Source organism: Lampetra planeri, chromosome 2 (genome assembly GCF_965212315.1).
Source record: "Lampetra planeri chromosome 2, kcLamPlan1.2.h2, whole genome shotgun sequence".
Lineage (NCBI taxonomy): Eukaryota > Metazoa > Chordata > Hyperoartia > Petromyzontiformes > Petromyzontidae > Lampetra > Lampetra planeri.
Window position 1 is genome coordinate 34,923,653 of NC_136108.1, and position 24,436 is coordinate 34,948,088.

At 51.9% G+C, this 24,436-nt stretch overlaps 1 protein-coding gene across 18 annotated transcripts in view; it reads left to right on the forward strand.

Moving 5' to 3' along the window:
* The first annotated feature begins 2,114 nt into the window (after positions 1-2,114).
* LOC144732623 (myelin transcription factor 1-like) overlaps positions 2,115-24,436 on the forward strand; it is a 93,419-nt gene continuing 71,097 nt past the window's right edge. For 17 of the 18 annotated variants that reach the window (XM_078614123.1, XM_078614166.1, XM_078614140.1 and 14 more), the window contains exon 1: positions 2,115-2,321. The gene's annotated coding sequence lies outside the window, so the exon portion shown is untranslated. Of the gene's footprint in view, positions 2,334-24,436 lie in introns of all 18 variants that reach the window. The other variant, XM_078614131.1, reaches the window with a different exon arrangement.

The following is a 24,436-nucleotide window of genomic DNA, read 5'->3' on the forward strand; positions in this document are numbered from 1 at the left end:
TTAACGCACTGCACCGTGAACCAAGCAAGGATAGTCCGATTTCCCGTCACGACTAACATCAGTTGCGAGAAGACATTCGATCTGATACGGCTGCCCCCTATTCAACAACTCACACTAACCAGCGTGGTGAAGTATGGTCGAACAACCCCCATGCACGACACTGCGTGGAGATGCCTTCATCCAGCAGTGGATTGAAAGGATTGGACGGAAATCTGTATGGACCTGTACGAATCATTGCTTATTGTTGGTTATGAGTCGATCCAGGCTTGCACATTGCAAAGTAGAATCCCATCGCACTGTCCCTGGATTACCACTATAATCTATTTTTTTATTTGACCAGGTAATGTCCACTGGACCATGTAGTTCTTTTTCAAAAGCGACCTGGCCACAAGTGATAGTTCAACAAAGTGGCTTTTCGCGTGGAAATGTATCACAGCCAAACACTAAACGCGTGTTTCTAAATGTGGTGGAACACGCCACCACGTTGTGAGAGAGAGAACACGCAAACTCCAAATACACAGCAGCAGGCGTCAGGGTTGGGATCGAACCCACGACCTCCTGCATACCAGGCGAGGTAGTCAACATCTCCTAGCCACCGCGTCAACACCCGCAATGTGTGCCCCGTGTTGGTCAGATGGTGGAAGATCTGCGAGGTGAGACGCGCAGCTAAGGGCTGCTGCGTGGCGCCGTGGTGGGCAGCAGAGGGCAGTGCAGCATCACCCATTCGTGTAGTCCTGGTGGACCTCATCCAGCAGTGGATTAGCCCCGTATCATGGGGGGGGGGTTAACCCCCCACACTCACTTCCCGCATACACAGGGGGTGAGTGGCCAGAGTAGAAGTCACTAGAGATAGAAGCAGACCACATCGGGGACTCATGTTGTTTAGCGTTTGACAATTGTTTAAAAAAAAATTGCACTGAGTTTGTATTCCCCCCCCCACCTTATTTAAATACGGTCACGCTGCAGGACTGATCGTAGCTACGTTTAAATAATTAAATGAAACAAGACAAAGATCCCCCGTATGGAATTGAATAGACTGTTGAGGCAAGTGCTGTTCGCGAGCACCTGGAACGGCACGCGATGGGGCGGGGTGGCCAACACCACGCACAGCCACCTTTGTCTCCCCAGTGCCGATGCCTTACGCACCACACCAGGTACTCATTTAAGGCTGAGTCGACCTAGGTTGAATTAAGAACTCACACGCACAGACAGCGCGCGCGGCGTGTTTGTGTGTGGAGGAGGCTCGTGAAGGACGCTGCTACTGGGTGGTTGGAGGCAGTCGCCCTCCAACAACAACGGAGGGCGGAGGAACGACGCTCACAACAACGAGCGGAGCGCCGGGTGGCTAAAGCACAGCAAGTTGGCACAGTAGGGGGCACAGGTGGTGCATCAGCCATTCATCTCAGTTCAGTCGACCCGTGGCACCTGCTGGGTCTGCCCCGTGACCTCCAGCCGGCGGGCGTTCGACACTCCACGTGGCCTCAACGTGCACATAGTCTGGCACAAGCGTCGTGGTGACGTCACCGCCACTTAGTGGCGAATTGCGCTTGTTGTTAGTGCGTGCGTGTGTGCGTGCGTGTGTGCGTGCGTGCGCGTGTGTGTGCGTGTGTGCGTGCGTGTGCGTGTGTGTGCGCGTGTGTGTGCGTGCTTGTGTGTGCATGCGTGCGTGTGCGTGTGTGTGCGCGTGTGTGTGTGTGCGTGTTTGTGCGGGTGCATGCGTGTGTGCGCGTGTGTGTGTGTGTGCGCGTGTGTGTGCGTGTGCGTGTGTGCGCGTGTGTGTGAGCGCGTGTGTGAGCGCGTGTGTGTGTGTGTGCGGGTTTGTGCATGTGTGTGTGTGTGCGTGTGTGTGCGCGCTCCGATCTGTGAGCGGGGAAGGGAGTCTGGCACATCAGATGCTGGGTGGGTGTGGAGGGGTCACACGGCTAGCAACCCCCAACAGCATCTTAGGGGGTCCGTGCTGGGGGGGGGTGGTGGGTGGGTGGGGGTCCCACTGGGGGACCCCATCCCTCACCCCCCCCCCCCCGTTTCTCCCCCCCCTCTCCCCTCGCCTCTCATCGATTGTGAAAGGAGTGACGTGGGAGGTCGTCACGTGGCCACACTTTTAGAAACTTTTTCGGAAGTTTCTGCGGCGAGTTGCGTGCAGCCGGAAAAAAAAATAAACTTCACTTTTTTTTCTCCCTGTTCTAGTCCCCATTCTGCTTCTTCTTCTAGTTTATATATACACACATTACGCAGTATAGTTATATTATTTTATATTAGTTCGTAAAAAAACACACGCAAGTGGAACATACAAACAACAAAGTAAAGATCAGCCTACGCCGGTTAGTGCCTTCGTAAGTGTGTTATATGCTGCTGCTGCTGTGTGTGTGTTGTGTGTGCGCGCTTCTTGGCTTGGGGTGATTGACGTTGTTGGGTGGTCAATGTTGCTCTGGGAGGGGGGGGGGGGTTGCTCGTGCCGTCGTAGTTGCTCGCTTCAACTTCGTGAAGTTGTAAGCGCCTCCGATGAGCGCCGTTGGCTACGTACGGTGCGAAAGAAGTTCAACGTTCACACGCGTGCGGCGGGAACGTCCGCGAACCGTTAGAGTAACGGGCAGGCGAGATCTGATAAGATTATCAGCTCTTGTGCAATGTCTCTATAAGCCTTCGAGTATACAGTATTACCATACCGTATATATACTCATAACAATATATACACGGTACACACTCCAGTATTTAAATAATATTATATGCATTACGGTATAAATACACAACAGTTTACTTACTTCCGTATATACACTACAGTCTGTGTATAACCTAGAGTTTTTACACGACAGTATATAAACTACAGTTTATATATCTATCCGACAGGAACTATTACAATACACATTATACAGAATATACTCTTGAGTAGTATATTACCATACCGTACACAAACACACACTTCAGCATGTACCCTACAGTACATACAGGATACCACACCAAACTCTGCGCATTGCAGTTATCGATTGAAGCAAATAGCTCATTTCAGTCACGATATATCCACCGCTGGATGAAGGCAGTGGCCATCCCTTCACACGTCTGCGATGTTAACCATCCACCTTCCGCACCCGCTCAACACGGAGCCGGGTCAGATCCATCGCTCCATCTCCCTCGAATTCCGCGTCCTGCCTTACGACGATGCCCTCGATATCCACGCGCTCTGTAGACGGCGGCTGTCACGAGCATCAAACGGCGCGCGTGGCGAGCGTAGAGAAGAGGCACCGATAGCGTGGGGAGAAGTCACAGGGAGTAGCGGCCACACGACGACCCGTTTGTGAATCCACTCTCTCACTCTCTGTCTCTCACTCTCTCTGGGGCACTCACCCGCACGTGTCTCGTTCTCTGACTTGCGTCTTCCCGAGCGCACTGCTCTACTTTAAAAAAAGTATCTTTCCCTAACCTCCCCACACCACCATCATCATCGTCGCTTCTTTTTCCAAGCCTATTTTGCTCTTTCCCGAACACATTACCCTACCCAAGAATGTAATCGACCCCTTTCTCCGTTCAAGAAGGGCATCAGCTGCTGTATGTGTTTTAAACTTCTTTCGCACCGTACGTAGCCAACCGTGATAATCGGAAGTGCGGGGGAAAGACAACAAACTAAACATTAAACGCAGTTCTAAAGACACGAGTTTTCAAGCTGGATCTAAAAGTGCATATCTCCAGTTGCTTCCTAATATCGGAAGAGCGTTCCAGACGGCCGCAGCAAAAATGCACCTTCGTTCAACGGTGCACTTTGTTGCTGACCGCTTGGCGTTTTGGTCCTGTGCTCAGCAACCCGCGGTATCCTTCACTTGGCCCTGGGCCAAATGACCGGGGTGGGGTGGGTTGCTCCCCAATCCGGTCAGACCTCGCAAGCCAAGCAGATGTCAAGCCTGGACAATGCTGTGAGTGAGTGGCCACGTCGAGCAGGAGAAAACGCTGGGGCGCTCTTGGCATTGTGGGCAGCAGAGGAATGCATTGCTCTTCTGTACTCTCAACGTTTACCAACCTGCACTGACCAGTGTCGTGAAGTACGGTCATGGGCAATGGATTCCCCAATGGGCTGTACTTATTTATATGTTGGGATTTGTTTGGGATTCCGTCCACGTGTGTGCGTGATATGTGTTCAACCGAAGATGGCAAGTGACACGTGGATAATTTTGCGAAGTTGAATGAACTCAAAACCACGGGAAGTATTTTGCTCGCTGATACATAAAAATAAATACTCAACAGGTTCGTCAATAACACTGTGGTGAAGAGGACACCATACAATAGGTAACGTTTCGAGTAATCGCCATTCTTCATGGCAGGGAGATAAAGAATGAGGGGACGAGTGTATGCGTGGTGAACACTTCCAATGCAGGTGTTTCAGAATCAGAATCTGTATGCATACTGGAGGGATCCATTGAGCCATGAGAGATGCCCACCATGGGGCCCCTGGTAGACACACTCGGCCTTAATCAACGTCTTGGCGGACAGGCCATCAAGGAAGTGGGTTGTGTCAGCCACTTGAGATGGCAGCTGCGTTAGAAAGCTCTAGAATTCCAAAGTGCGGAGAGGGAGCAAGGGGGCGAGCGGTTTGGTGCCAGTGGTTAGCGCACTGCTTGCTCACGGAACCCCACGATTACAAGAACCGAGTTAGATTCCCGGCCACGGCGGTTACACGAGTGGCGAGTGAGGTATGGTCAACATCACTCCCACGACCCCGCACAACGTGGCAAGGCCTTCATACAGCAGTGGATTGACAAATGGACTGTTTAGTAATAATACTTACAGGTTGCACTGTACAGGTATATTGTTATAGATACCGTGATGTATTGGAGGCACGTAAGGGGCCATCCATTTAGTCCGTACGCATGGATGGGGTGGTTAACCCAAATGCGTATACACTTGCGTATGGGGGGGTCTACTGACAATGTCCGCATAGAAAACGGGGGGGGGGGGGGGGAGGGCGGGTTGAAGCCTCTATAATAATTTGTCTACATTGGCCTTCAAATGAGCCACAGTTCAGTGTCTTCAGCTGTGAGACAACAAGTACTGCCGGAGAAGTGGGACTGTGGGAGAGGTGTCACTCGTGTGCCACCGTGCCCCTGACTGCAGCTATCACGCAGCTCAGCAAAATAAGTGGCCAAGGTACGCAACTTAATTCTTTAATGCAGCCGACGGTGGACTATCTGTTTGCTTAAACACGTTCATATTATTAATCCTTGATCGTTTCTGCGTGGATTAAATATCGGCCGTTCTATGGGATTCGGGGGGGGGGGTGTAAAAAGTCCGCGTGCGTACAGGGAGGGGGGGGGGGTCAAGTTTTGACAGATTTTTGAGAACCTACTCAATGGATGGCCCCTTACAGTACCCTACTGGAGATCTGTGAAAAAGAGCTTCATAGCTCATCGGAGTCCTCCCGGATAAATACAGAATCTGATGTACCTACCCGGCACACCACATATATTATACCTCTGATTAGCACGGTTTGCTACGTACGGTGCGAAAGAAGTTGAAAACACTCTACAGTGCACACCTCTCGCTCCGATTGTGGCTACCAAGTTACGTGCCACCTTTAGTTTTTCCAGTCGATGCCAGGCGACCCGAAAATAAAAATTGAGCCGTGGTTTTTGTTTGTGTTTTACCCTCAATTTGGGTCTCGTCGGCGCGTTCCGCACGGCTCGTTGTCGGCCGTGGGGTGAGAAAGAGGGGGCGGGAAGGACCTCGTCCAAGACATTTTCAGAAGGGGAAGGGGTTGGTGGTGAGGGTGGTGGTTAGGGGAGTTTTATAAAGACACAAGGGCCCCTGGGTTCGGGACAGATAGCAGATGCGGGGGCCCTGCAATGGGCCATTGTCATGCAAAGCCGAGAGCGATGTCCTTGCAAGGCGAGGGAGTCGATTTGGGACCGCAAAAGCGACCGCCTGAAAACTCACAGCGGGGTTTTGTTTTTGTTGTTGTGGGGGGTTTTCTTTTCTGGCGTTCCCTCGTTCATTTTGGTCCAGGGCTCATCAACATCAGAATCGTTCGATCCACTGCTGGACGAAGGCCCTCTCCAAAGAATCCGTCTCCGACGTCTCCCCCATGTGGAACGATTCCCACCCTCCCCCCGGTCTCGCCTCTCTCCGGCAGGCGCACCTCGCGCCGATTGCCACCGCTCCATCTCCTCAGCAGATGGTCCCGTTGGAGGACGCGTTCCACTCCTTTGACTGCCACTCCGTAACTACTCTTGACCGCCGTCACCCCAGGGGAAAGCGCCGTGGCTTTATGGCGCCGATATATTTAGACGTGGAATTCCGGATTTGTTGATGAAAATAAAAGTTCGTGTTTATATGATTGTCGTGTTCGCACGAGAGCTGGTCTCGTGTCGCTGTTATGTCACGAATGGATATCTGTCGATGACACGATTGTGCAATCGTTATTGCCACGGCAGACCGGTTATTACGCAACAAATTAGCGTATGATTACATAACCAGGCATGGATTTACGTTTTGTTCATCTCTACAAATCTGTAGGTTAAAAACTGAAACCGTTACGCACCGCACGCGCCTGATGATTGGTAAACACGCTGAACACACAACAATTTCAACATCCCTCAATAGCACTGTGGCCTTTAAACCAAACAACATATACGGCAACGTTTCGGGCAATAGCCCTTGTTCATAGCACACCACGTGCTGTATTGTACAAAAAAACGTATTCAAGCTAACAGCACTCGGGTCGTGTCGAGCAATCATGGGGCGCGTGAAGCGCGTGCAGGCGATGTACAACGTTACCGTATTTGCTTGGAGTCTGGTGAAACAAAGGCTTTTGGGTGCAGCAAGGCCGTAATTATAATATATATTGGGGTGGACACATCCCCCCCAATATTCAAATATGCTCAAAATGTCCCCCCCCCAATATATTGCTATAAACATATGTATAATTGCTATGCTATGTAAATAAAAACAAAAATTTGCTAAACTTTGGCCACAATATCTGGACTTGTCTTCACATAAATCAACGCATAGATTTATGTTTATATTATTGTGGTTATGGTTGTTCTTTATTAATCCATAATCTCTGCCATTACATACAATGAAACAATAAATGGTAAAAAAGTTAAAACAGAGCAATGTAATACAATACACTATTAGACATTATTGTAAAAAATAAATAAAAAGTCCATTCCATGTGTTAGTGAATTTTTAAATATTTTTGGCAGAAAATTCGTTTTCAAATGTCGATATTTTTCTGGATTGGGACCCCCAGACACCCTCCCTGGAAGATTTGGTCCACCCCAATGTTGACTCCAAGGCTCCGCGGCCTTGGGGTGCAGTACCGCATTGAATGAACACGTGATTGCACGCGCGGCGCAACACGTGACCCTGCCAAGTCACGCCGCCCATGGTGGCCATGTCAGTCCACTGCTGGATGAGTGGTGTGCGGGGGGTCGTACTTTACCACGCCGCGTTCGTAAAACCGCGTAGAGCAGCACAGAGAGGCGAGAGCACAGAGGTACATCGCTACAATTTTATTTTGACCGCGCTGTCGTTCTGCTGCCTCCCAATGACCGCGTCGGCAACCACCACCACCACGTGGCAGCTGCTGCTTCGAGGCCTCCGCTCACGGTAAAAGTACAAATCGCATTACAGCACCGCTCGGCTGGCAACACGGAACAAAGCGATTCAAACAAATTAACATTCCTGGCCACGGCTAACATCGGTGGGGCAAGTCATATCGGACACGGTGATGTCCTTCCCCCGAACCCTTCAACAACCCGTTACTGCTGGCGAGCTTGGCCAAGTAAGGTCAAGCAACTCCTACCCCCCATCATCACACTACGGCGTGGGGGAGGGGAATGTCTGGAGTTCATTTTGTGTTGTACAGCAAAGCGACGGTGCTTATAAACGCACGTGGCCTCCTCCATTCAATGAACACGAGGGGACGTCTCAGCCAAGGTTGGGGGTCTCGCAACCTTCGCAACAACGTTGCCGGGACCCTTTTACCCTCATCCAGGTGGCCCATGCTGATCAGATTGGCCTTGGACGTAAGAGTGGGTCCCTTTCTGTTGTGAACAGAGGCGAGCGAACCGTGTAACCGAAACTGGCCACTTCAAGTTGGATGCAGATGGGCCCTCTTTAGTCAGGGTGGTGGGGTGGGGGCCCAAGTTGTGGACATGCTCGGGGTTATCCATTGTTGGGTCCATTCTTATGTCATGGAAGGCGATGGGGGCAGTGCTTTTCTGTTCGTGTCGAAGTTGGTGAAGACTTGAGCGGGCGACCAGGGGCAGCGGCGTTGTGAATCCGTGGCCCGTGGATGGAGAGCGACAATTCGCACACACAGCAACAACAACAAGCGCCATTCGCCACTAAGTGGCGTTGACGTCACCACGACGCTTGTGCCAGGCCAAGTGCACCTTGAGGCCACGTGAAGTGTCGAACGCCCGCTGGCAGGAGGTCACGGGGCAGACCCAGCAGGTGCCACGGGTCGACTGACCGAGATGACTGGCTGATGCACCACCTGTGCCCCCTACTGTGCCAACTTGCTGTGCTTTAGCCACCCGGCGCAGACTGCGCACACAGACTCACAGACACGGCCATAGACGCCGTTCTGATCCACGTGGAGACCAAGAGACTCGCATAGCTACTCACAGACTCGCACACAGAGATCGGGGACTTGAAAAAGCCACTTATTTCGTCTGCTGGGGAGTTCATCAGCAACGTTGACATGCTGGTGTTGAGGTTGGTGTGTGAGCCAGTGGTAATAGTAGCCTGGTCGGGTAGAGAACTTTGAAGTTGGCACAACATGCCTCCGTTTGGGTATTCAGATAGGGAAATACTGTGGAGGCAGCATAGTTTGTAGAAAACAGAAGCATCGAGATAATGCCCACTTTACAAATTGTTATTGCCTCCGTACAGTGTTAGACAAAGACAACAGTTTAAAAGCCATCGCGTGCTATTGCACGTTTTTGAATGAATGACTAATACACCAAGTTAATACATAAAGTTAATTAAATTTGTGACACTGGTGGTGGCGTCTGAGTTCGATTTCCAAGTGATAAAATATCTCAACTATTTGTAGGATTCGCCTCTTGACCGCCTGTAGCTAATCAGCCTATGGTGGTGTGAAGTACTGTGGTTCAAACTAAACTTCCGTGACACTGCGTTGGCGAGGAAGGCCAACAGTAGATTGCCAGCCGTGTTAAAACATTCGTTTTTATTCAGTGTGGGTGTGTGTGCACGGCTGTGGTTTGCACACGCACGCACACACACGCTCACTCAACGTGAAAAACTTTCAAACAAAAAAAAGTTTGCCAAACCTTTTGGCAAGGCGCTCGTGTTGGCAGCACAAAGATCCCCCGTATAGCCTTAACAGACTGTAGGGGCAAGTACTGTTATAGCGAGCACCTATGAAGGCCGGAACGGTACACGAGGGGGTGGGTGGCCAGCACCACGCCCGACCGCCTTTGTCTCTCTAGCGGTGATGTTTACACACCGCACCAGGTACTTATTTGAGGCTGAGTCGACCTAGGGGAGACCCAGGACCGGTTCAGATAATCGTCACTGGTGTTTGCCGTGAGCGGGAATCGAACCCGGGTCGCCAGGTTCGTAGTGCAGCGCGCTAACCGCTACACTACCGCTCCTCACCCTGGCAGCACACACACGCACACACACGTGCGTGTGTGTGCGTGTGTGTAGGTGTAGTGGGACGTTTACTCAACTCCCGTGCGGTTTAACTGAGTGTGGGAGGAACTGCAAAGTTTGCCTTATCCGTTGGGCGCACATGGCACGGGCGATTGAGCCAGCCAGCAGGCCCCTGATAGGAGATCGCGCTCACGGTTCCTGCTCACTCCGATTGCAGCTCCTCGAGAAAACCCTGGCTCCAGTTTTCACCCCAAGCAGGGAACTTGACGCCACCCTGGAACGCAGCGTGCCTCGTGACTTGCCCACAACTGGAGGCAGCCGCACCTTCATTTGACCCCAGGATGGATGGGTAGGGGTCCCACGGTGGTGACAGTTTAACTCCATCGCCTGGTATGCAGGGGGTCGTGGGTTCCATCTCGACCCTGACGCCTCTATGTTTTGATTTTGCACGTCTCTCTCTCCCTGTGGTCGCGTGGATTTTTTTCCTCCAGTTTTTCCCTCCACTTCAGGAACACGCGCTTAGAGTGTTTGGCCGCTCTAAATGTGAAATGTCCACATGAGGATACGCCACTTTGTTGTGCAATCATTTGTGGCCAGGTCGCTTCTGAAAAAAGTGCTTCATAGCTCAGTTGGGATTTATCTGATAAAATAAAAATGTTCATTTTTAGATGAAACAGTCTGGAAGACCCGAATCCTCAAAGTGAGTGGAACAATCAATGAAAGAAGTTCATGGGAATAGTAACCATGGTGATAGCGATAGAAGAGTGATGGAGAGAGTACGTGGGAAGTGAAGGGGTAAGTGAGTGAGCAGATGGGTGAGTGAGTTTGTGAGTGAAATTCTTTCGAATGGTAACCATGGTAGTAGCTATAAATCGTGATAAGATCGTGTGGATGGCTGAGTGAGTGGATCAAGTGAGTGGATGAGTGAGTGAATGGATGGGCGAGTTGATCAGTGAGTGAGCGGAGGAGTGGGTTGGTGAGTGACATTCATAAAGTTTGGCTTGCATGCTTGCTGGGGCCGTTTGTAGGAGTGGTTTCCGCAGCTTGAGCGAGGTGCAGCGATACAGTTTCTCTCTTTGAGGAAGTAAACGAGGATAAAGTTGAAGTTCAGCGCTAAAGTTTTGCCCCGTGGTTTCGTGACTTTCAATTTGAATCCGCTCACCGATCAACTTGCTCACCTTCCACTCACTGATCCACTCACTGATCCACTCGCTCATCTACCTACTCACTGATCCACTCACTGATCCACTCACTCATCTACCTACTCACTGATCCACTGACTGATCCACTCACTCATCTACCTACTCACTGATCCACTCACTGATCCACTCGCTCATCTACCTACTCACTGATCCACTCACTGATCCACTCACTCATCTACCTACTCACTGATCCACTCACTCATCTACCTACTCACTGATCCACTGACTGATCCACTCACTCATCTACCTACTCACTGATCCACTGACTGATCCACTCAGTCATCTACCTACTCACTGATCCACTGACTGATCCACTCACTCATCTACCTACTCACTGATCCACTCACTGATCCACTCGCTCATCTACCTACTCACTGATCCACTCACTGATCCACTCACTCATCTACCTACTCACTGATCCACTCACTCATCTACCTACTCACTGATCCACTCACTGATCCACTCACTCATCTACCTACTCACTGATCCACTCACTGATCCACTCACTCATCTACCTACTCACTGATCCACTCACTGATCCACTCACTCATCTACCTACTCACTGATCCACTCACTGATCCACTCACTCATCTACCTACTCACTGATCCACTCACTGATCCACTCACTCATCTACCTACTCACTGATCCACTGACTGATCCACTCACTCATCTACCTACTCACTGATCCACTCACTCATCTACCTACTCACTGATCCACTCACTGATCCACTCACTCATCTACCTACTCACTGATCCACTGACTGATCCACTCACTCATCTACCTACTCACTGATCCACTCACTGATCCACTCACTCATCTACCTACTCACTGATCCACTCACTGATCCACTCGCTCACCACATTTATTCAATCGCCGTTACAATGGTTACCATTCCCATGAATTTCACTCACCACCTCACGCACTCACTCAACCCGTCACTTCTATACTTCCACGTGGTTAGCCGCAGGGGTGAGAAAACGCGGTGTGTTGAGCGAGCATATTCAGTCTGAAGATGCTGCTCCGGTGGCTTGTTTATAGCACGGATTGGCAATCCAGAGGTCACCGGTTGGATTCCGTCTCCTGGCTCGACGAGTTTCTAAAGTTCTCCCCCACCGCCGCTGTCCGCTGCAAATGGGCCAATCGCAGTTGGTTGATCCGCAGGTCACGTTTGGTGGGATGAAGTGTGGGGGATACTCCCACCGCTCTCGATACGTCTCGCCGATGTGGAAGCGTAGGCCAAAACTACCCACGAGAGGAGCTCTGTAGAGCTCCCTGTGGTGGAGGGATGCACGGTGACCCATTGTCTGCTCACGCTCTCAGACCTGCACCTTTTTCATCCAGAAAAACAAACAAACTCAGCCCCATCTGATGAAGCCCAAAGCGGTTTGAGTGAAGTGTCGTCGCCGCGCGTCGATTACGAAATTCGGTCGTGAGGACGTCTTGAGACGTCTTGAGACGTCCTCTGGCGAGGAGGTGGAGCAGCTTTGTCGGTCAGCACGTGATGAGTTGATGAGTTGATGATGACGTCACCATGCTGCTGCTGCTGCTCTATTTAAGACTGGGAGCCAGAGCAGAGCCTCACCATTCTGGCGAATTGCCCGATGATGCTGGATGCAATTACCAGCGAAACGTCGTACTCAAAAATTGTAAATGTTGTGGTTTCACGCTTCAACACACCGGTGGGCTAAAGCAGTGAACTATTTGTCTTTTGTCAACGTGACACTTTTTTGCTGATTGGCCGTGTCGGGTGGTGGAGGGTTACGACACATTTATAAATAACGCGATCTAAACCCAAAAACGTTGATTATGTGATCGATACGTCGGCGCTTACCAATAAGGCGTCTGGACACGTCACAATCACGTCGGGTGGTGGAGAGTTAATGACAAGCACCACCACCGCGTGGCCTCACCCCAAAACAAATACGCATCGTCGCACTGGCTGCGAAAACCTACGTTTTAAGTAAATGCAGAATTTGTATTACTAAAGTTTACCCTTTCGCGAGAGTGTGCGTTTTGCTGCGTGGATAATGCAAGCGCGCTGTTCTTAACGCCGAATGGAAAGTCACCGCAGACCTGCGGAAACATTTCTGCAAGATGACAGCGTTTACAAAAAACAATGCTTTTCGCAGAGCTTATCCCAACATTCAGTGTGCTCTAGATGTTCCCGTGATAAAATTGAGGTGCGTTTTAGTTTGTGGTGTGTTACTTGTGTAAATCTTGGGGCATGCAGGCTATTCATTTGAAGCTGTGTAGAGCTAACAGACAACACGAAAATAGTTTTGGGGGACAAAATAAACAAACAAATGTCTCACATCTTTTCTTCTCGCATGTGCCGCTGGACGGGAGGTGCGTGGGCAGGTTTTGGCGACGCCATCGGCATCAACCGCCCCAGCTTGCCGGGTGTGGCTCGTAAGGGGTTTCCCGCCTTTCCAGGAGGTTACGGGACGTCTGGAGTGGCCTCAGTTTTTTTGCAAGGGGCCTCAGTAATTGACCACAAAAATAAAAGTGGTAGATTCACATCTTTCGTTGGTTTAAACGGCCTAATGGCCAAATCATTCCAGCTCCACTCGTGACCCACAATTGCAGGGCTGGAACTGCCCACTGCTATTATTTCTGTGTGTGTGTGCGTGTATGTGCGAATCCTTTGCAAACACGCGCGGTGAAATATTTAGCACGGTTGGGTTGACATCGTTACGGAGTTTCGTGAGCGGTCTCCACTGTTGCGGTTATTCGCGAGTCCAGCGACCAAGGGGTGAGACCTCAGGCCAGACAGTGGTGGGAGGCCGTCGGGGTAGATTGTGGAGGTCGCCGCGTGTGCAGTGCAGCAGCTGCTGCTGTGGGATATGGCGGAGGGGAGAACGCGTTGGCGAGGAGGTGCGGAGAAGGTGGCATCGCCGGCTTTGGCCGTGATGGTGTCCTGATCCTGTGATTTGTTCGTGGTACAATCAAGCGAACCCACTTCTGAAAATCTACTTGCGAGTGTGGATGGGGGTGTGCGCAAGCAGTTGCTCGTGCATGGTTGGCTACGTACGGTGCAAAAGAAGTTCAATGTACATATATGTTAGCGTCTACATGAATGTGCAAACTATCAAGGCTACAGCAACACATTCCTGCGGAGGGAGCTAGTAGGAACGTTGGGTTGCTCGGTCAATGGCCAGGGTCAACGGTGGCGTGGTGTATTCCGCAAATATGCCCGACTGTGAGGGCGGGCACAAGCCGGCGTGAGTAGGTTTAACGTTGAGTTTTATAAGGGCACTATGGGGTGACCAGCCCCTCCCCACCTAGCCCCACCCCTCCCACTCCCCACCCAGCCCCACCCTCCCCACCAAGCCCCTCCCCACCCTCCCCACCCTCCCCTCCCCACCCAGCCCCACCCTCCCCACCCAGCCCCTCCCTGCACGACGGACGGACACAATAATCTCCTGTGGGCTGGTGTAACCAGGAGGTTCCTACCAGTATGATTTATTGGTAAGCAATACCACTTTCAATGGTCCAGAAGAGCCGTTGTATTCATCATACCCGGGTAACACAACATTATCATTAGCATTGTTGTGGAAAATTACAATTCACAAAGTAGATGAGCAGGCAGTTCCTCTCCTTCAAAGAGTCTATCTCTCTCTGCACAAAAAATAAAAGTACTTTTAACACAGCCCATCGACCCCACGGCCTTCTGGGAGTACGTGATGTCAGCAGCATTGATAGAAGTAAAACTGAACCGTTTTTGACATACAGTGTCTCATCAACAGTCAGGCTTTCGTAAATAATTGCAGGTGAACTGCCAGATGTTCTAGGCCAGGTCCCTGTCGTTAAGATACGGCTCCCTTTTTTGGTTATCTGGATGAGGTCCACCGCTCCTTGTGTTTGTAACTGCACTTGTCGACACAGCGCAGCGATCGAAGTTCACAGTTTGCGCTGCGTTTTTCTGTTTAAAGAGATATTGGAGGGAATTTAAAAAACACCCCAGTGCTTCGAGCGGCACCTCTCTTTGCCGTCCGTAGCAGCGAGCAGTCGGACGCCGTCAGCTTCCGCAGCGCCCACTCGTGAAGCCGGCGGTGCCCCACAAGCCTCGGTTCCCGGTCGTTGCCGGACACTTCACAGGCGCGCAGCGACCCGTCACCTTGGAACGCTCTCGTGAACGCCGTTGCCGTGCCGCGTGTGGTGCCGACGAACCCTGATCAAAAAACAAACAAACATATTACTCTTCTTGGTTCTTTCGGTAAAGTCACGTAATAAAAATAAAACATAATAAAATATTTTATGATGTTTTATTTTTATTGTTTTATTACCTCCCTAAAATATTTTATGTTTTATTTTTATTATTTTATTACCTCCCTTCTACGTGACTTTACTGAAAAAACCAAGAAGATGAATCCCTGCAGTCACGAAAGCTTTAAATCGAAACATATTACTGATTTAATGCTTTTGTGACTGCAGGGATTCATATTCTTGGTTCTTTCGGTAAAGTCACGTAGAAGGGATTATTGTTTCCCTTCTACGTGACTTTACCGAAATAACCAAGAATATGAAACGGATTACTATTATATTTTGGTGAGGCCGCTTCTGCTGCCGCTGCGTTGACGGTGCGCAAGCGCCGCAAACACAACGAACTCGACGCGTTTGTCACTAGCGGTGAACGTGGCCTCGCAAGTGACGACATGCGACGGACGGCGTTTCGGGCAATGGCCCTTTCTCCGTTGCGCACGAGTGGCGATTGAATGTACGCCGAGCTGATCTTGACCTTACCGTTCTTTAGTTAAGTGAAGTCTACTCAACTACCGGCTACCGACTCACGACTCGGCCTACAGGTAAATTGCGCGCCACTGTGTGCTTGCAAAGTTGCCGTCAGCAGCATAATCAGAATTTCCGCCACCTTTGCAAAGGGGAGCCAAACGGGGACTCAAAAAAATAAAAAAACCACGTCGGTTTTGTGTAGAATCAGAATCTTTTTTTATACTGGAGGAATCCTTAGATGTCTGGAAGGGGCGGGTCAGAAAGTTACAACAATAAACAATTCGACAACACGATAGGAGTGAAAATTATAGGAAAGGTCAGCAAATCACTTAAACAAAAAAAAATCCCACTGAGCTATCAGCTTCTTTTTCAGAAGCGACCCGGCCACAAATGACAGCTCAACGAAGCGGCTTACCGCGTGGAAATTGATAGCAGCCAAATAATCGAAGTAACGTTCCTTGAACTTCTTTCGCGTCTCTTGGCCGTATCTACGAAGGGCCGCGGATCGTGGTGTGTGGACACCCAACGACTCCCGCGGTCGTAGCCGCCCCGACCCCCCGCCCGGCAGACTTGATCTCCGTTGACTTTGAGACTCCAGTGGCTGGAGTTGAACGTCGTCGTCGTCGTCGTCGTGGTTCGATCGTAGCTCTTCAGATGTGGCGTGATGTCACCGCAAACAGGCAGAGTTACAAAGTGTTTTGAGACCCCGGAAAAAAACTCAAAATTCGGCCGAACCACTCACGACGCGCACCACGCAGCTGCGTGGCGTGCACAATGAGACGGCATCACTCTCGGCCATAAGCCACCAAAAAAATAGATAAACGCAGCGCAGTCCATATGTCTGTGCCGGCAGCTGCAGATCGGCGTGCAGATGCAGTGGCGCGGAGTGTGATTGGCATTACCCTCTGATTTCACTTTACAATTCATTCGTACGTGAAAGTTTACTTTTAAATCTAGATTGGGCACCGCGTGAGCCTTTTTGTACGTCCCGCACTGGCCCACCCGCCATAGTGGTCCGTGGTATCCTGGCGGTTAGCGAACTGCTCCTCGAACCCCACAAGCCGAGTTCGATTCCTGCTCACGGCTGGATTGCTTCCGTGGCAAAGTATCTGAAAGTTTTCTGCACCTCCCCTAGGTTGACACGGCCTACAATGGGCACCTGTGTGAACGAAGCACTGGGGAGACGAAGGCCGGTCGGCCGTGGTTCCGGCCACACCAGTGCATCGTGCACTGCCCCGGCCATCGAAGATGCTCGCCATCGAAGATGCTCGCCAACGTTACTCGCCCATAAACATCCTCTACGGCGGAACGGGGGATCTTTGTCTTTGTATGAATGTGGCAACCGTCCCGATCGGTACGAAACCAAAGCAGTTAATCAGCTCACAAACAACGCCGTCGTCGAATGGGTGAAGAACCCAGGCGTCGATTTATAACTTTTGTTGCAGTTCCAAAAGGCAGTCGCTTATCTCCGCAACGCACCTTACGAAATAGAAAGGACAAAACCATTTACATTTTATTGACTTTTCCCAGCACATCTGTGTCGACTACACGGGGGATCTGTGTCTTTGTCTCTGTCCCATGCCGGCACAAGCATGTAACCCGGGCGTTTGTCATCGGTGTTCGCTAACAAGTGCTTGCCCCAACAATCTGCGTAGGCTACGCAGGGGATCTTTGTCTTTGGTTTTTTTTTGTCCCATGGAAGTGCGAGCGAGCCAGCGAACCAGCGAGCAGCCCCGGCGCTTGTCCCTTGCACGAGAAACCATGGCAGCTGCCCACGGTTGCCAGGGGCGGCCCGTCTCTCGCGCCACTCCAGGCTCGTTGCCTTCCACGAGCGCCGGCGAGAGGGATCCGCGAGGTCGCAGTGCATGGGCGGATGCGTTTTTTTTCTCTCTTTCCCCCAACCCACTCGTGGCCGTTAATGAGCGCTAGACAATGCCGGGTGACGTTCCAGGAGCGCTGGTCGTGGCGTCGTCGCCTCTCTCTCCCTCGTGTTGCGGGGGTCACGACCTCCGCCCTAGGTGGTGTCCCACGCACGCGGCGGCGGCGGCGATGACGACGACGGCGCTCCCCGTTCCTCGATCGTGACGGACACACAGCGCTTGATGGAGCGGGTTGAGAGAGAGGCGGCGGTGTCCAAGGGAATAACTATTAAAAACTGTTTTATTTTACCAGGAGAGGCTTATCAAATACTGGAAATGCACGTGGATTCTAAATGCGGATGGAAAAACCGGAGGACCCGGAAAAAATTCCACGCGACCACGGGGTGAACTTGGGATTGAACCCACGCCCTCCAGTATACCAGGCGAGGTAGTTAACATCTCACCGTCGTTACACATTCTGCGCAACGTTATATTCTACAGCGGATAAAGCTGTAGAATACACGACGGCAGCTGACACAGGTTCCAACATCTCACCGCCTCTCTTCATCCGTAGATGGTTACACATCTGTGCCATTGTTGTCTTTGGGGGTCGAGCACTTGGGTTGGTCATGTGGCCTTCACCGACAAGCTGCGGGTAAGCTAGAGAGGGACTTCATCTGTACCTGGAGTTCATCTGTACCTTACCCCTGAGCGTGTGTCGATAACCACCTATGAAAATCCGATTGAACGCAAGTACTACAGTATAGAACTAAAAACATGTGCTGGTGTAAATACGACGTTGCGTGAAAGGTTATTCGAGTGCTGATGTTGCTGATCTAACATTAGGGACGCGCGTGGAGTGAAACTATTGAACCAGCCGTATCAAGTGGAATCTCGCTGCTTGGGACGCGTTCTAAGTGCTGGATGTCGTTCAATATCCATTACCGATAGCCACAAGCCGGCAGCAGGGTTTAGAGTGACGGGTGAGTTTGATTTACTTCTTCCTGCGCGTTTACCGGTTGTGCCGCGTGTAGTTCGGCACGGTGCCCCACATTTCGCGCCACCTTCCTCACCAGTCGGGAAGTTCGCTCGGTTTCTCGAAGAAGCTTGCCGACGCGCGGCGCGGCTCGAAAACGCCTCGGAGAGAGATGCGGCACAACGACCGTGAAGACCGCAGGTCCGCGCGACGCAGTGAAGCGTCCGGAACGGCGCCCACCGTCCCGGGGCGGCATCGCCACAGCTGAGTTGAACCTGCCGAAGAAGCTCGCAGCGATCGGGAATCGTGCTCAGGTGACCAAGTTCGTGGTGCAGCACGTGAACTTCTGTGCCACCGCTACCCCCGTCGCGCAAACGCAAAGGTCCCCTTGCGTAGCCTTGAACAGACTGTTGGGGCAAGTGCTATGAAGGCCGGCACGGAACACGAGGGGGTGGGGTGGTCAGCGCCATGCCCGGCCGCCTTTGTATCCCCAGTGCTGATGTTTACACACTGTACCAGGTACTCATTTGAGGCTGAGTCGACTCAGGGAAGGCCCGGGAATGGTTCAAACATATTCGCCACTGTTATTGATCGTGAGCGGGAAATCGAACATGGGTAGCCGGGTTCGTAGCGCACTGTGCTAACTGCTACGCCACCGCTCCTCTGCTACGTACGCGCACACGCGCGCGCGTGATACAACCAGAAACGATGCGAAACGACCCAAACGATGTCATTGCAAAGTTAGAAGTTTCCAAAGGGATTAAAAAACCACGCGCACACACACACACTCAGGCATGCGCGCACACATGCATACGTACACCGGCAAACCCAAAGCAAGTTAGTCTGTGCCAGATGGGGAGTTCATTAGGGAGAGCGCGAGTCTGCAGACAAGAGTCTGGCTTTAGAATAAAAGGCGCGGCGGCCGGCATTATGATGGGGGCTGCGAGGACACAGACACGTTCTGTCGGCCTGCCATCTGGCCCCCCTGACGGCGCCGCATAGCGAGGAGAGGAGTTCCCCTTTTACAAATGTCCTTTTGAACTTGCAAACCCCCTCGCCTCTGCGCCTTCTCACACAACAAAGGGAGCTGAGAGTTCACCGATGAATAATTCGGATCGCTGGAAAGTTGTTGTTGTTGCTACGACTTCTGAAAGTGAGCAGATTTTACACGTATGATGTGAAGCTAAACTCCCATGTAAGTTTCCGTGGGCACGCTGCTGCTGTGTAGCTTCACGCCGCGCTTTCCCGTCGTGTCTGGCATCCATAATAGAGGTTTTTTTTGGGTTAGATCGCGTAAATATAAATGTGTCGTTAAACCCTCCACCACCCGATGGTGCCAGTTGTAATTACTGGCGAAACGTCGTGCTCAGATTGTAAATGTTGTGGATTTCCTCTCCAACACACAACCGGTGTGCTGTACTAGTGACGAATTGGCCACGTTCTGTTTACGTGACAAACCTTACTAGTTGGCTGTGTCGGGTGGTGGCGGGTTTAACGACACATTTATATATTTACGCGATCTAACCCAGAAAACCCCTCTTATGGATGATATTGGTCGCGAAAGCCTACTACGTGTTGAACTGTATCTTGCATCGTTTGCCATTATTGTCCGACGTTTCGCCCCACGCACCGAGAGTTCCTTCAGTGACTGAGTCCTTCATAACAACAACAACAACCAGCCGCTGGCATGAAAGCCTCCCGACACCGCATCCGTCATCGGGGGGCTGTTTGACCATACTTCACCGCGCTGGTCAGCACGAGGCTGTCGTTTGACGTGGTCGGGAATCTCAAGTCATCGGATTTAATTCGTAGCAGTAACGGCGACGTTTTTGCCAAAGTTTCTAAAGCTTGTTCTGCTCCGTTAGCGGTGAGTTTTGTTGTTGGGGGCGAGTGAGAGCGGTGTTAACGCGGGAGATGGAGCGCCCTCTGCCAGCGCGATCTGCAGCGCGACGAGGAACCAAGACAACAGTGAGGGAGGGACATGCCGGGAGAAACGGGCGGCGTTTAGTTTCCTGACGCACTTAGCCGCCGCGCGTGCAGTTCGTCTTCAAGCTGAGAGTCGTCAGCGCTTGTACAATGTACAAGGACCATCGCCCCAAATGTATCCTCATACACATACACACACGGAGTGTATATGTATTTTGTATGAGAGCAGTCTTGTAATTGTCCCTATAATTAGATGAAATTAAAAATACTCAGCACATTCGTCAATATGTGAAAGAGGGGACGATGTATAATTGGCGCACCTTTGGGCAGGTTCCCTTCTTCATCTCTCTGCTATGGAGAAGATCCCTTGCCTAAAACGTAGCCTCTTATATATATTTTTTCCCCTTTTCAATACGTTGAGCTTTTGTTTTTTTGTGCTTGTCCACCACTGCTTGTTTCACGAAAGGGGTCCGCATTGTGGGTTGAGGGTTGAGTGCATTTTGAATAAAATAAAAACATTGACACCACGGCCGGTCGTGGTGAAGGGAGGTATCGTCAGAATCGGTCGCACCTTAGCGACAGCAGTGCCGCACATACAGTATGTGTGTTGAACTTCATTTGCACCGTACGTAGCCGAGCATGCTGATCTGAGGTGCGGGGGAAGGAACTCCTGGGGAGAGGTGCTGACATTAAACCCAGCTTTTCATAAATGCGTACGCTCCACATCTCCCTAAATGCACCCGCTCATCCAAGCACTGGTGAGTGTTTGAATGGGGGACCGCCCCGAAGGCTTGCCAGGCGTCGTGGGTCTGCCGAGGCCTGGCCAAGGTGGTGGCGGTGCTGAGGCTGCCGCCCCGCTGGTGCCCCCCAGTCCCCGGGTTCTCCAGTGTCCTCCCACAAGAAGCCGAGCTCTCGGTATTCACGACGGCCCGTCGAGCAACGTGCCCGGGGCTGCAGGACCCTCCCGACATCAACAACTAAAAGAGGCTTGAGACCCATCGAGGCTTTCCGGGGGATCAACAAATAATGGTCGCGAGCACGACGGCGTTCCACGGAGAACAAGTCCACGGAGCGATTCATTACAGAAGCAAAACAAATGCGGCTGCCTCCGCCGCGCCTCGTGCGGAATGCCTCGTGCGTAGCCGAAGAGCGCGCGGCGCAACGGCGGACTGGTCGCCGGGGGGTGGGGGGGGGGGCGGCTGCGGATTTAACATTTTGAGCCGCGACACGGAGATCGGCACGCGCAATCAAAAACATAGTTGGCTTTAGCCCCCCCCACCTTCCCGCAGCGAAAGCCTCGTCCTGCAGATAAGAGCTCGCGAAAAATTACCGGGCTCGTCACGGTTTAGCGGCTCCGCACCGTAACCCGGGACGTGCAAAATATGGGACGGTAATCCTTAAAATACAAAACGTTTACTTTGCCCTGCTGAATCGAGTTCGAATAATCCCGCAGTCTATATTCAAGCGTTATTGTTGTCTGACACAGGTTAATTTTCTCCCTCTCTCTGCCCGCCTCCCTCCCTCGCACCCCCCCCACCCCCCCCCCGCTTATAAATGGCAGCGTTACTGGCCGAGGGCGCAATCAACCATTGCGACCTGCGGGATAATGCACTGCTTTTCTAAAGAGCCACATTTGTGTGAGTGCATCAATCAAAGTCTCGGTGCGGGCCCCCATCCAGCATTTAAATGAGCGACTCGTGTTGTCTGTAGCGTCGCTGATAACATTTACAGCGGCTGCTTTGCTTGCTTGCTTCTTCTTTTTCTCGCTCTGCGTCTCTATGTCTCCCGCTCCCCCCTCGCATTCGCGGGAGGCTTACATCTGCCGCTGACACGGATGGCTTTGACTTTTTCGCGAAACAATATCCGTCAAAAAATGTCGCGTTCATCATTTGCCATTTGAGCAGAGCAGAAAAAAATAAAAGAACCCAACTCCCTTTGCAGTTACGCCTCAAACACGCGTGACAACAGTTTTGAGGCCGGAATAATTTATGGCTACCAAAAAAAAATAACGCAGCCGCCTCGGAATATAAAACGGTTTCCTAGAAAGCGGATAATTGGCGTCGGGGAGCTGTGCGTTTACGGCGAGAAAAATTTGGGCCTCGGCTGCCAGGTTTGGCCGCGAAGCGACGAGGGCCACGGGACCGGAATGATGTCATCTTGGGAGCGGCGGGGCTGGCACGAATAGGATTGCTTCCTTCGCTGAAAAGGGCCCCAGTGAATGGGCACCTTCCGTCTTTGTCGAGCTGTGAAAAAGCGTTGGCAGAGCGACAGAAAAGCCGGGGTCAACGCGGGCCCTTTATTGGCCTGTCTCATTCACCGGGGCCCCGGCCACCTCGGCCGGCCCGGTGGTGGTGGTGCCGTCGCTTTCAACGGGCGCCGGCGCGCCCCCCCCCCGCCCCGACCACCCCCCCCACCCGCCACCTCTCTTGTGTGGGCCCGATGTGAGGCCGCACTCTGCTAAAAGTGGGGTCTAGAGATGCTCAATCATGTAAATTACTGTAATTTACCGCAAGTCAATTCTGACTTCATTAATGTCCCATGGCTTATTTGTACACATTTCAGTTACGCCTTTCCAATTCCCGCCTTTGCCGCAAATAATGCGTCGCCGGTGTCCTGACAAAGTGGTGAGTGATTAGGTTCTAACAAAAAAAATAGCGAATTCAGTTTGTTTGCCCGGAGAACAAAAGCTATATTTATTTGCATTACCAAATTAAATCCGCCTGAATTAGCTGGGCCCCGGCTGCTTTTTTGATGAACTCCATGCAATTAAAAGTCGCTATTATTATTGTTGCTGTCTGTCCCGACTCTCTCAAGTAACTACTGAAATTAATTACGCAGGGGAAAAAAACCATAGCATTTGAAGAAAACATCATCAGTCATGATCATTCCACTGCTGGATGAAGGCCTCCCCAAGTCATCGGCGTCTATCTTGCGCCCTCACATGACGCGATTTCACCGCTCCGTCTCTTCGGCTGCCACTGTTGTTGACCATCGGACGTCATCCCTTTTGATGACGTTTTCAGCGCAAGCCCATTCACTTTCATTGAATGTGTGAATGACCATGTTTCTAAGCCATATGTCATAATTCTTACACGGTTAGGTGAAATTTCGCCGTCAGTTTAAGGTTTCAATTTGCATCTCTCCAACATTTTATCTTTGATTAAATAAAATCCCTTTCGCTGGGACATAAAGGCTTGGTGCGATATGAACGGAATGCAATTTGCTGTGGCTGCTCTGTGTATACGAGGAATTTCCTTGGCCCAGTGTTCAACCACAATAGGTAAAGGTGCAGCCCTGCAATTGCTTGCCGATACCACGACTGGCGGAAGGGGCCTCCACTAGAGGGCGTTCTAGAGAGCCCCTCTCTCGAGTGCCTCTACAGAAGGTACTTGGCCTACTCCTCCACGCTGGCCAGACGTCTTGGAAGAGGTGGAAGGACCCACACTTTACCCCACCACACTACGACCTACTAGCTAACCCAGCCACCGTCATGCGCTCCTCTCTGCGACCCGTGTTCAATTCCCTCCCCGTCGTCTCTTCCCCCCCCCGAGCACTCGTTTGCGTCCTCGCTCAAATTCGAAGAAGACGTGACGAACTCTCCTCGGTTTGACTTGTCGATGGCGCCCTCGCCCGCTTGTCCCGCGAGCCGGTGCCTCCGTTGTCCGGCGCCGGGACGCACACTCGGCCCGCTGGCACCACCGGTGTCATCCGCCAACGGCGTGCCCCTCCGCGCCCCCCCCCGTTGATCGGACCGCCCCCCCCCCTCCCCCCCGGCGAATCGGGAGGCGAATCCACCGGTTGGCCGCGGCGGCGGCGGCGTCGAGAGGGGTCGAGCGCGTGTTGGTGTTTGCGGGCGCTATCGTCCCGCAGATGGTAACGACGTGAGAACGCTCCCCTGCTTTGCTTCGTCAAAAGCTGCGTGCCCCCCCCCCCCGCCCGCTCCCCCCGCCCGCCTCTCGCTCCCAAGCCGTGCATTGTTTATCGGAGCGTTTGGGGCGAGTCGCGGGGGGGGGGGGGGCGGCTGCGGGGTTAGAACGCTGCGGACGAACAAAGGCGAAACTCACTTCTTCTGGGAGTGATCTCCCCCCCGCCACAGACGCCCCCACACCCTTGGCGGCCCTCGCCTGCTTG